This window comes from Puma concolor, chromosome B1 (assembly GCF_028749965.1).
Source record: "Puma concolor isolate L17-30 chromosome B1, mPumCon1.1.hap2, whole genome shotgun sequence".
Taxonomy (NCBI): Eukaryota; Metazoa; Chordata; class Mammalia; order Carnivora; family Felidae; genus Puma; species Puma concolor.
In genome coordinates, this window is record NC_141670.1 from 76,334,222 (window position 1) to 76,346,373 (window position 12,152).

The 12,152-nt window shown below is 42.6% G+C and overlaps 1 long non-coding RNA gene across 2 annotated transcripts; it reads left to right on the top strand.

Moving 5' to 3' along the window:
* The first annotated feature begins 9,254 nt into the window (after nt 1–9,254).
* On the top strand, nt 9,255–11,677 carry LOC147581706 (uncharacterized). Of its 2 annotated transcripts, none has more exons than XR_015250178.1 (3): nt 9,255–9,457; nt 10,680–10,834; nt 11,541–11,677. It is a non-coding gene; the product is annotated as an uncharacterized LOC147581706 (long non-coding RNA). The 2 variants fall into 2 exon arrangements; XR_015250179.1 differs by having other exon boundaries at nt 10,742–10,834.
* The last annotated feature ends 475 nt before the right edge of the window (nt 11,678–12,152 follow it).

Genomic DNA, 12,152 nt, shown 5'->3' on the forward strand with positions numbered 1-12,152 from the left:
TGCAAAGTAGGAATTTTTGACATCACACATCAAATGGCCTTTGCTTGGCCCACCTCCTGTGAATCAATAGGTCCAGTTGTGAAATCTGAATAGATTCATTGATCAATTGAACCTTGATCACATGCTCCTAATCAAAGTGCAGAGGAGGCTGGGAAAATAAGTTCTTGGCATTTTCAAGTTTTATAGTCAAAGCAGGTCCCATTTCCCAGAAAGGTGCCTCAGATGGAGAATTTACCAAACATAGGAAGGAACTTCAGACTCTGAGTGGTCTAGAAGATGCACAAGTCCATTACAAAATACAGCAAATCTCCCGTTACATAACAGACATTCAACCAATGGTGACTGAATATTTTCACAAGTCATTGGGAGAAAGGAACAATTCAACAAATGGTACTGAGACCATTAGTTATTTGAGAGAAAAAAATCTACAATTCACCAAAATAAATTCCAATTAAATCAAAGATTTTAAAAAGAAATCAATCTGTAAAAAAATTACATGTCATACTGTAACCATTGGTACATCCTCCTGATCCACCTTGAAAAGAGGCTCATTTGAATGCAGTGGGTTTTCTAATAGTGTTTCCTCTGGTTCTGGGAACACAAGACAGTCTTACCTCCTAACCACTTAGAACCAGAGCCATATGCCCTGCTCTGAATTTTGCATTTGACCCCCAATTAGAAACACTTCTCTTTCATTTACTGAAAATAAAATGTTAAAATAAGTTCTCATGTGTTTAACATCCACAACTCTTTTTTTTTTTTTAAGACTTTTTTGTTTTTAAGTAATCTCTACACCCAACATGGGGCTTGAACCCACAATCCTAGATCAAAAGTCACATGCTTAACTGACTGAGCCAGCCAGGTGCCACTTCCATGTCTTTCTTAGGATCATTCAGCCAGCATTGCAGATGATATTACCAAGAATGTTCTGGTGGCTTGGAGTCTATGTTTCTGCAAAATTATAGGTCCCAGGTAGGTGAGAGCCTTGTTGTATGGATCTCTGTGTTCCACTCTGCCTGCCTCGATGCTTTGAACAGAAGAGGCTATTGATTCGTGATTGAGGAAGAAAACTGAACTGCTGGTTAACTGTTTTGAAATGTCTGGTGATGGTTTCAGTTTTGAGCACTAACTCAGGTAAAGGAATCTCTCTGTACCTCCACTGCCCTTCCTTTAGAAGGGCAAGGACACTTACATTGCCCACTCCTCCAGAACCTCACATAACATCACATATTGATCACTCCGGGTTGGATGAAACGATTCATAGGTGACAGCTCTTAAGTTCACAGATGGACAGCTTTCCAGATGGGGACTACTCTTTTTCCTCCCTTATCTATATTCCATTCTGTTCCCAATTTTCATCTGCCACTCCTATATCCAGTTCTGAGAGGCTAGTCAAAGACAAGTGTTGCTGGTCAGAAATTTTTCTTTTCAAGTTGTATTACTTGTCGGTTACATTTTTCTTCTTAATTTACTGCTTCTTCACTATTGTTAGAATAGATATGTGATCTGAAACATTAATTACCTCATGACGGACATGATTCTTGCTTTTCCTTTGGCTTTCTAAAAGATTCTGATATTTAGGTTGAGAGATCACTTTGAGACCCTTGGATGCAAATATCTGTAAATATATATATTACTACTGTTGCTATTTCAAAAAAAGGGGAAAACGCCATTTCTTATATATACATCATTTTCATTTTTAAATGTTAGGAGCAAATCCACTGTTAACTGTGATACATCCCTAAATAATACACAAGTAAGGATTCACTATCTCTGAAAAATTTGACTCAGCTCCAGACCTGAAAAAGGCCAATTGCTGCCCTCTCTGATTCATCTCCAAGAATGAAAAGAACCAAAAGTCAGGTCCCTTTAGTACGAACTCCCTTTCATATTTTATTTGCTAATGTGCAGCTGATTTCTAAATTAAGAGCATGCTTACAAGAAAGGTTAGGAACTTCTTTACTCTAATCCATTAGCAAGTCTGATTTTGATTGAAATTTTAAATAACTTTTGATAATTAATGCATCTTGGCTTTTGGATTTCAAATAAGATAAAAGAATCTGTTTTCTTTCTGATTTAGAGTTACAGTAGATTTAGCCCAGTCAGAAGGTTCCAGAGTTCCTCCCAATGAAATGCTTTGGGGAATCCCCTCATTGATCATATTGATGAGTATTGATCATATACTCCTGTCCCAAAGTTTAAATGATCGAAGTGTTAAACTATATGATTAGGCCAAGGGGCAGCAAATTTTTTCCGTAAAAATCCAGATACGATACAAATTTTTTATGTAAAAATCCAGAATAAATACTTTAGGCTTTACCACTCAAATCTGCCACTGTGGTACAAAAGCAGCCACAAACAACACATAAATGACTAAAGGGAGGTATATTCAAATAAAACTTTATTTATAAACACTAAAATTGGAATTTCATATAATTTTCATGTGACATGAAATATTATTTTTCTTTTGATTGTTTTTCAAGATGTAAATGCCGTTCTTAGCTCATGGGTAATATAAAAATAGTTATCAGCCATATTTAACCAGCAAGCCATACTTTGCTGACTCTTACTTAAATGAATTGGGGATGCATTTTTTAAGAACTTTTCACTAAATAGCATATAATATTGAAGTTCCAGCTTTGCCATATCTTCCATAATACAAGCCCAAATTCTTTCAATTTTGCTATGCATTCATTAAAAAGAAGGGTGTGGCTTTAGAAGTACTGATACTGAATGCTCCCCAAGGCAAACATATATACAGTAGGCTCACATTTGTGTTTCAAAAGGAAAAAAAAGTGTATATATATTATATACATAGTGTATATATATAATGTATATATATTATATATATATCATATATATAGTGTATATATATAATGTGTATATATATAGTGTATATATATATAGTGTGTGTGTGTGTGTCTATATATATATATATATATATATATATATATATATATATAGTGTATAGTGTATATATAATCTCCATGCAAAGAACAGTACTTACTTCCATAGGGAAAATTGGGAAAAGGACAAAGGGGTACAAGAGTGAGCAGGCGACTTAATTTTTACTCTATAGCATTTTGGACCTTTTGGCTTTTGTGCCATTTAAATGAACCTATGTTTAAAATAATAAGTTAATCTTTAAACTTTTAAAAATGCTGAAAGGAATCACTAGAGGGATCCTGAAGTCAGTACTTCATATTCTCCAAATTAAAGACAGGGGCCCAGAGCAAGAGTACAAATGAAGGTCCAGGCCCAGATGATTCAAATTCACATTCTCCGAAATCCAATTTCACTGTCTCTTGTCATTTGTTTCCCATCCCAGCTTTGCATCATCTGCTAATCTGGAGATCTGAATTTCTGTCATTCTGCTCCTTCCAATCTCTAATTGAACTGAATGGACATTCAGTGATGCTCAGAGCTCTTTTCATCAGCTAGAGGACCTCTTATAAAATATACATGGGAAGGAAGGAGGGATGGAAGGATGGAAGGGAGGAATGAAGGAAGGAAGGGAGGGGAGAAGGAAAGAGGGAGGGAGAGAAAGAGGGAGGGAAGGTGTGAAGGAAGGAAACGGGGAGGGAAGAGAGTATGCCACAGAAACCCTATGTGGGGCTGCAAAGCCTAGAGCAGTTACCATCTGAGCCTTTATGGACAAGTTTGCCAACCCCTGGTCTTGAAATAACCACGAGGGTAAATAAGTCCTTAAGGGTCCAGACCCTGAAAGAAATCAGGTAGCCCAAGGAGAAGGTTTCACTTCGTTATTTTCATAGCACGCTGCATAACAAACCTTCCCAAATCTCTTTGGCTGAAAATAACACTGCAGTTTACACATCTGTAGGTGGGCTGGGCTCACTGGAGCACTTCTGCCCATCTTGGCTGGTCTCACTCAGGCATCTTTGGGTGGGGTGAACAAGCCACCTTAGGCGAGGCAAGGCTAGAGCAGTCTGCTCTACACTGCAAGTCTGCAGCTCGGATCTCTACCACAGCCTCTCACTTTGCTTAGGCCAGTGAGCTAGCCAAGACTGCTCTTCTTGTGGCAGTGACAGAGGCCAAAAGAGAGTGGAAATGTGCGTCAGCTCTTAGGAGCCTCTTGCAACTAAGGTGATTTCCACTGATTTCCACTATAGGCCACAAGTCAAAGAAAGTCACATGGCCCACCCCAAAGTAAAGCAGCAGGGAGATGCTCTCTTCTTTCCAGAGAGTTACCTAGTCACATGGCAAGTGTAAGAAGAAGGGAGGATGGGGAAACAGGGCCAATCATGCAAACTGAAATTCAGTCCAATACTTAGCACTAATGCATGCCAGGCACTCTTCTAGGTGCTGGGGATCTATGGGCAAAAGACACTAACGATCATCCCTGCTGTGGGGCTTTGATTCCAGTGGGATATGGAAGGGACTTCATGCTCAATGCAACCCACTTCTTGTCCATTTTGTTCTGTTTCACTGGGGGATGAGTTCACTGGCAGGAATCACCTAGCCTTGGCCAGTTTTATGTCACCCAGTGCCCAGTACTGGGCTTCAGACAAGGTAAGTGTGCAATAAAAAGTGAGCGAGGGAGGGAGTGAATGAAGCATTTTCTGGGCAACACTGATTCTCCATCAATTCATCTACAGATTGGAAGGAGCAAAATGACAGAAATTCAGATCTCCTGATTAGCAGACAATGCAAAGCTGGGATACAGAACAAATGACAAAGATAATGAAACTAGATTTAAGAGAATTTGAATCACTTGAGTGAAAGAGCCCACAGATAGCACATGCTGCCCAGTATAGAAAAATGGGTCATCTTGGGGTGCCTGGGTGGCTCAGTCGGTTGAGCATCCGATTTCAGCTCAGGTCATGATCTCGCGGTTTGTGAGTTCGAGCCCCGTGTCAGGCTCTGTGCTGACAGCTCGGAGCCTGGAGCCTGTTTCAGATTCTGTGTCTCCCTCTCTCTGCCCCTCCCATGCTCATGCTCTGTCTCTCTCTGTCTCTCAATAATAAACATTAAAAAAAATTTTTTTAAAGAAAAATGGGTCATCTCTCCCAGACCAATTACTATAGAGCCTAAGACACCTTGGAGAGAAGCAGAGCCTTTGTGCCGTGAGCCAATTGGGAAGAATTTGGGTGGATTTGTGGAGACTCCAGCATTGTTAGGTAGCACCTAGGTGCTGACAAATGTGGCCTGTGCCCACAATAGGTTGGCAGAACCAAGCTCAAATGCTGTGTTATGCTCAGTGGGGTTCTTGACTTTGGCCCTCCATGGGTAGGCCAATGGTGGCCCCATCACACAGCAGAGAGGACTTGACTGGCCCGTGGCACAGTGCTGCTGCCACCAGAGTGCCTGGCAGCTGGGGCCTGCAGAGGACCCAGACCACCATGAAGAGGCAGTCCTGGGTGGCCACGATTGCCCTGGACAGGGAAGCCAGAGGTCTTCTCCCTGGCTCAGCTATGCTTCCAGAAAAAGGCTCCCTGACCTTGGTTTCTTCATCTGTGAAATAGGAATTTCAGTACTTTCCCTATTTACAGTATCACAGGAGTGTAATGAGATTGGAAGAAATAGCAAATGTAAAGATAAACCAAAACAAGGCCAACTCAGGGAAGATGAGTAGGATTTGGTCTTGTCTTGAGCAAGCCATCGATGTTCTGTGTTTGAGGAGGGGGTGGAAGATGGCCAACAGGCACATGAAAAGATGCTCAACGTCGCTCCTCATCAGGGAAATACAAATCAAAACCACACTCAGATATCACCTCACGCCAGTCAGAGTGGCCAAAATGAACAAATCAAGAGACTATAGATGCTGGAGAGGATGTGGGGAAATGGGAACCCTCTTGCACTGTTGGTGGGAATGCAAACTGGTGCAGCCACTCTGGAAAACAGTGTGGAGGTTCCTCAAAAAAAATTAAAAAATAGACCTACCCTATGACCGAGCAATAGCACTGCTAGGAATTTACCCAAGGGATACAGGAGTGCTGATGCATAGGGGCACTTGTACCCCAATGTTTATAGCAGCACTCTCAACAATAGCCAAATTATGGAAAGAGCCTAAATGTCCATCAACTCATGAATGGATAAAGAAATTGTGGTTTATATACACAATGGAGTACTACAGGGCAATGAGAAAGAACGAAATATGGCCCTTTGTAGCAACGTGGATGGAACTGGAGAGTGTGATGCTAAGTAAAATAAGCCATAGAGAGAAAGACAGATACCATATGTTTTCACTCTTATGTGGATCCTGAGAAACTTAACAGAAACCCATGGGGGAGGGGAAGGAAAAAAAAAAAAAGGAGGTTAGAGTGGGAGAGAGCCAAACCATAAGAGACTCTTAAAAACTGAGAACAAACTGAGGGTTGATGGGGGGTGGGAGGGAGGGGAGGGTGGGTGATGGGTATTGAGGAGGGCACCTGTTGGGATGAGCACTGGGTGTTGTATGGAAACCAACTGGACAATAAATTTCAAAAAAAAAAAAAAAAAAGAAAGAAAGAAAAAAAATAAGAAAAACAAAAAAAGAGGAGGGGGTGGAATGCATGGGGTACAGAAAATTTCAGGACCACGAACGAAACTGTTTTCGAAGTTGAAAGACATTCTTAGGGAAAAAACAAATGTGAGGAATGATTTTTGAAAGTTTGAAGGGTAAAAGTTTCAGAGGCCCAACTCCTCTCGGGAGGGTAGTAAATATTGGAGATACATTACTGTTGATGATAATTGAAGCAGAGGGTGAATGACTCCAAAAAAACCCTTTTCAAATAACAACAGAGATTAAGATAAAGGGTGGGGCGGGGGGGAGGGGGGGAGAAGAGAGGGCAGAGGGCAAGGAAGCCAAAGATTAATATTAAGAAGACAAACCTGTTCTTTTGCTCAAATGGTTGTGATCTTAGCCATGGGGTGGGCACAGACAGGCTGGTCCTCAGCCCAGTGATTCCCTTTCCCTTCTAACCTATTAGTGGTGTCTACACAGGTTCCTGTCCTCAGAAAGGCCCTGCAGGCTCTCCTCTGATTGGGCCGCAGCTCCTCACGAGCCATCACTTGTCTCTACTTTTATCTCAAGCCTGCCTCTTCCTCTCCCTGACCTGTGGGACACTACAAGGAGGAGGGGTGGGGTGTCCTAGTGATGTGGAAACAACTTCATACATCCACTGGGCTGACGGTGACAACAGAATTTATGTAATCCATGAGAGCACAGAACTGGGTACTAAAACTGGATAAATCTTTTCTCTTTAGAAAGCAAATTCTCACCAACTGCTACCCAGATCATAACGCACAGGGGGCATTGCTCTTCACCTGGGTGTACCTGCCCCCCTAAAAATGGAGTGCCTGGCCGCCTCTGAGGTTTATGCAAACGCGGGCAGTATTTATGCATCAGAGTGATACATCAAAGATCAGAAGGTGTCTCCAGGCATGAGTTACAAGGCCTCTAAAAGCAATGACTCTTTTACAGGGTTTTAGATTGTGGTGATTTTCCGTAAATCCTGTCCGAGTCACACAATAGGCCAAGAGCGATTAACGTTAATTAAACAATCCCCATAAAAAGGTTGCTGTGCTGACACATTGATAACCTCTAAATGCACTAAGCCTGCTAACATTCTTGAGGGTGTTCCTTCAACAGCACCAGGAGCACTGGGCTGGCTGGGGCCCTGTCCCAGGTGACTGCATGCATGAACATAACACCCCCCAGCTAGAGCGCACCCCTATGCTCGACCACCGGGGGATTGAATTAAAAAGAGATTCCAGGGACCCCTGGGTGGCTCAGTTGGTTAAGTGTCCAGCTCTTGATTTCAGCTCAGGTTATTACCTCACGGTTCGTGGGTTTGAGCCCCGCATCGGACTCTCTGCTGTCAGCACAGAGCCTGCTTCAGATTCTCTGTCCCCACTCTCTCTCTGCCGCTCCCCTGCTCTCTCTCTCTTTCTCTCAACACTAAATAAATAAACATTAAAAAAAAAGGGGGGGACCTGAGGTAAGGTGGCCCGGGTTATAGCAAGAACCACCCAAACCATCCAGTGCATTTCAAGGGTGCTGGCCTTTCTACCCTGCTTTTCTAACCCCCCCCCCAGAAAGCTGCAAACAATGTAAAAAAAAAAGCATATTATGCAGACACCAAAATTAACCTCAAAATCATTGCAGATTCTGGAGACCTAATCCTCTATTGAAAGGAACAGAGGCAAAACCCAGCTTCTGCGAGAGCTGAGTCCAGGAAGACCTCTACTCCCAGGTCTTCTGTATTTTGCACCTGACTGGGAGAGGAACCACTGAGGGAAAGCCACAGCGCACCATGATGAGGGGCTTCAAGATGGGACTTTTTCAGGGATGGAAGGGTCAGGAACCAGAATGCAAGCTTCTCAGTGGAGCTGAGAACCCCTGTCCCTGGACACAGCCACACTGCTCTGTCTCTACACCATAAGGCACAAGGAAGGAACTGGATGTAAAAGCTTGCATGTAGCCAAAAATGAGGGCTTGGGTGGGGAGGGGGTGCAATACAAACAGGAAGTGAGTGTGTGGGGTGAAGGAGCAAGAAGAATGAGTAGTGGGTACAACAGAGAATGAGCAAAGGCCAAACTTTTTTTTTAATAGCCCAAGAAGCTTTGCTGGGAACTGACTGACTCTAGTGGTAACAACCAGGAGGAGCTTCCTCGAGGGGGGCAGCCACAGGAGAAAAGCGCACCCGACAGGGCTGGGACAGAGAAGTTAGAGAAAATAGTACAGAGGACAGGAGAGAGAAGTTAGGAAGCTCTCAGGGCCCTTCTTTGGGAGCAGATGTGAGGTTTGTAGCAGCCCTATAAAACCGTAGGCCAACTAGTCATAAAATTATATTATGATATTATAATGATATGGCTGAAGAAAGCATCAGTAACAATGTGTTGCCTGTGGACAGTTTCCATTTTAATTCGGTAATGATGTGATTGAAATTAGAAGTGTGCCATGAGGCCACAGAAAGTGTGTACTTTTCTTAAAGTAACCTCATAACAATTTCCTGATCCAAAGTAAACTCAAGCATGAAAAAATTGGTCAAGGAAAAGGGGAATGTTCACTTGGGTGGGTAAGCTCTCAGAACGGGAAGTCAAGGGAGACAAGAGATGTGAGGGAGAGGCCCAGGGTGCCTCCTTCACACAGAGAGTTCTGGGGATTCCTCAGAGACAAATTCATCTGACCAAGAAATTTACCCTTGAGTCTTTGGCCTTTCCTTTTTCTTCTTTCTGACACCCTTTCTCTGGTTAACATTTTCAGCGCGACTCAAGCCAAGTCAGCTATTTATAGAGCAAGAACAATTTTACCACAGGGTATGGTGTTTAATTTGAAGAGACGTCAAAGAGTGAGGGGCAGATGGCTGAGCAGGCAGTGCCTCTCAATGACCTTGATGGGGGCACCCAAGCCCACTGCCTCATCCTGAGTTTTGCAGATCCAGAAATGTCATCTGATGAATGAAATCTTGAACTGACCAAGCTTTAAGAGGAAAAGGATAAATTGATAAGGCAGGTAGGGTGCTTGCTTATTAATTTCTAATGGATCTAAGGTGTGGCTTGTGAAATGAGACTGGTTGCCAGCTCAGATGATTCTTTCTGGAAGGCTGTTCAATTCAGGAGACTCAATTATATTTCACAAGATCACTTAAATTTGGAGGATCTCAAATCTTAAAGCTTGAAAGAAAAAGAAAGCAATTCTCAAAATACTCCTTCCTCAACCACACTGAAAGAAAGACTGATTCTTGTTTACCCCACTCTACTGTCCCATAAATTTAGGAGACCATTCTCCTAATGTATCTTTCCATTAACTGGTTATTGTATCGGTTTCCTGGATCTTCCATCATAAGGTACCACAAACTTGGTGACTTAAAACAGAAATGTATTGTCTCAAAGCTTTGTAAGGAAGAAGTCAGAAGTCAAGGTGTTGACGGAACCATGCTTCCTCAAACCTGTAGGGCAATTTTCCTTGCCTCCTGCTGGCTTCTCTCTGCTGGCTTTCTGGCAAACTCCAGCGTCCCTTGGCTTACAGCTGCATCACTCCAACCTTTGCCTCTGTCTTCACATAGTATTTTCCCTGTGTGTCTGTCTCTGTGTCTCTTCCCTTCAAGAATACCAGTTGTATTAGATTAGAAGCCCACCCTACTCCAGTACCTACAGCAACCCTAAAACCAAATAAGGTCACATTCTGAGGTACTGGGGATTAAGACTTCAACATATCTTTGGGGGGGGGGGGAAACATAATTCAACCCATAGTAGTTATGCTCAAGTCTGGTTCAGTTAAGCATTTTGCATTAATTTAGCATCTGATGTTAGATAACATGCAGGCAGGTGGTGAGGTAACTATGGGTAAGGCCAGTCCCTGCTCTTGAGGATCCTACAGTCTATTAGAGGAGGCATACATATGAGTAATTTACTTGGTTTTCACCCCATAGCCTGTAGGAAAAAGTTTAAAATATATTGATGCCCAGATTCTACCCCTGACCAATAAAACCAGAACCTCTGGAACGAGGTGCAGCAGTGTTAGTATATTGTAACAGTTCCCCAGGTGTGATGGTAAATTTCATGTGTCAACTAGACTGGGCCACAGGGCACCTAGATATTTGGTCAAGCAATATGCTGGGCATTTTTGTGAGGGTGGGTCTCATCCAAGCAACTCAAGGCCTGAATAGAACAAAAAAGTCTGACCCTTCCTCAATTAAGAAGGAATTTTTTCTGTCTCACTGCCTTCATGCCAGGACATCATTTTTTCCCTACTTTTGAACTTGAACTGAAACATTGGCCCTTTCTGCATCTCCAGTCTCTGGTCTTCAAAATGGGCTACACCGTGGGCCCTCCTGGGTCTCCAGCTTGCTGACTGCAGATCTTGGGATTTATCAGCCTCCATAACCATGTAAGTCAATTCCTAATTGTGTGTGTGTGTGTGTGTGTGTGTGTGTGTGTGTGTTATATAATATTATACATATTTTGGTTCTGATTCTCTGGGGAAGCCTGATATACCAAGTGATTCAAATATGCTATAGGAGTTAAGAACAACTGACCTATAAACCCCAGACAAGGAAATGATTAATTCTGCCTGGAGAGGTGACTTCATAAAAGCCATTATATTTCAGCTGGGCCAGAAAGAATGAGCAGTTTTTGCCTTGCCAAGCATATGGGGCCAGAGGAAAGAGTGTTAGCAAGGGGAGCAAAGGAGAGACGGTGGGAAAACAGAAGGAGTAATTAGAGATGAATCTGCTGCAAATGCCACAGCTAAATAACACGGGGACTTGGTGAAAAGTTTTACACGAGGGAGTGATGTGCCCTTAATGTATCTTAGGAAGACAAATCTGAAAGCTGCGTAGAAAGACTGAAAGTGAGGGAAACCAATTAGACATTGTCATAAAAGCCTGTATTGACTGAATGTTTGTGTCGCCTCCAAATTCATATATTGAATCCCTAAACACCAATGTGGGGGTATTAGGAGGTGGCACCTTTGGGAGATGATTAAGTTTAGATGAGGGTAGAGCCCTGATGATGAGATTAGTATCCTTATAAAAAGAGGAAGAGATATCAGAGTTCCCTCTCTCTTTCTCTCTCTCTCGCTCTCTCCCCGCCAGGTGAGAGCACGGCAAGAAGGTGACCATCCACAAGCCAGGAGGAAGGCCCTCACCAAGAACCAAATTCGTTGCCACCATGATCTTGGACTTTCCACCCTCTAGAACTATGAGAAATCAATGTCTGTTATTTAAGTTTACAGTTACAGAAACCTAGGCTAACTAAGAGGAAGACCAAGCAAAAGATGGTGTCTTCCTGGACTAGGGAAAAACAGACAGGTGTGGGTGTGTGTGTATGTGTGTGTGTGTGTTTTGTTTTGTGTGTTTTTATGTTTTAGAGCTATAATCACCAGAATTTTGGTGTTTGAGCTTGGGAAATGAGGAGGAGGCATCAAATGTAACTTCAAAGTTCCCAACTTAGGGTAGGAACTAAGAGAAGTGTGGTATTAAGATTGGGAGCACAAGAGGAGAAGATTTTGTGGAGGGCATAATGAGCTCACTTCAGTTTGAGGTACCACAGGGGCATTTGCATGGAAATGTTCAGTGAGCTGAGCTGATAAAATTAGGTTTCCAGCCTTCAAAGAAAAAAAAAAAGATTGTGCTCTTTATACGTAAAAATTGGACAATAATCAGAATGTAAGTGATAACAAGAATTCACGGGAGTGTGTAAGATGA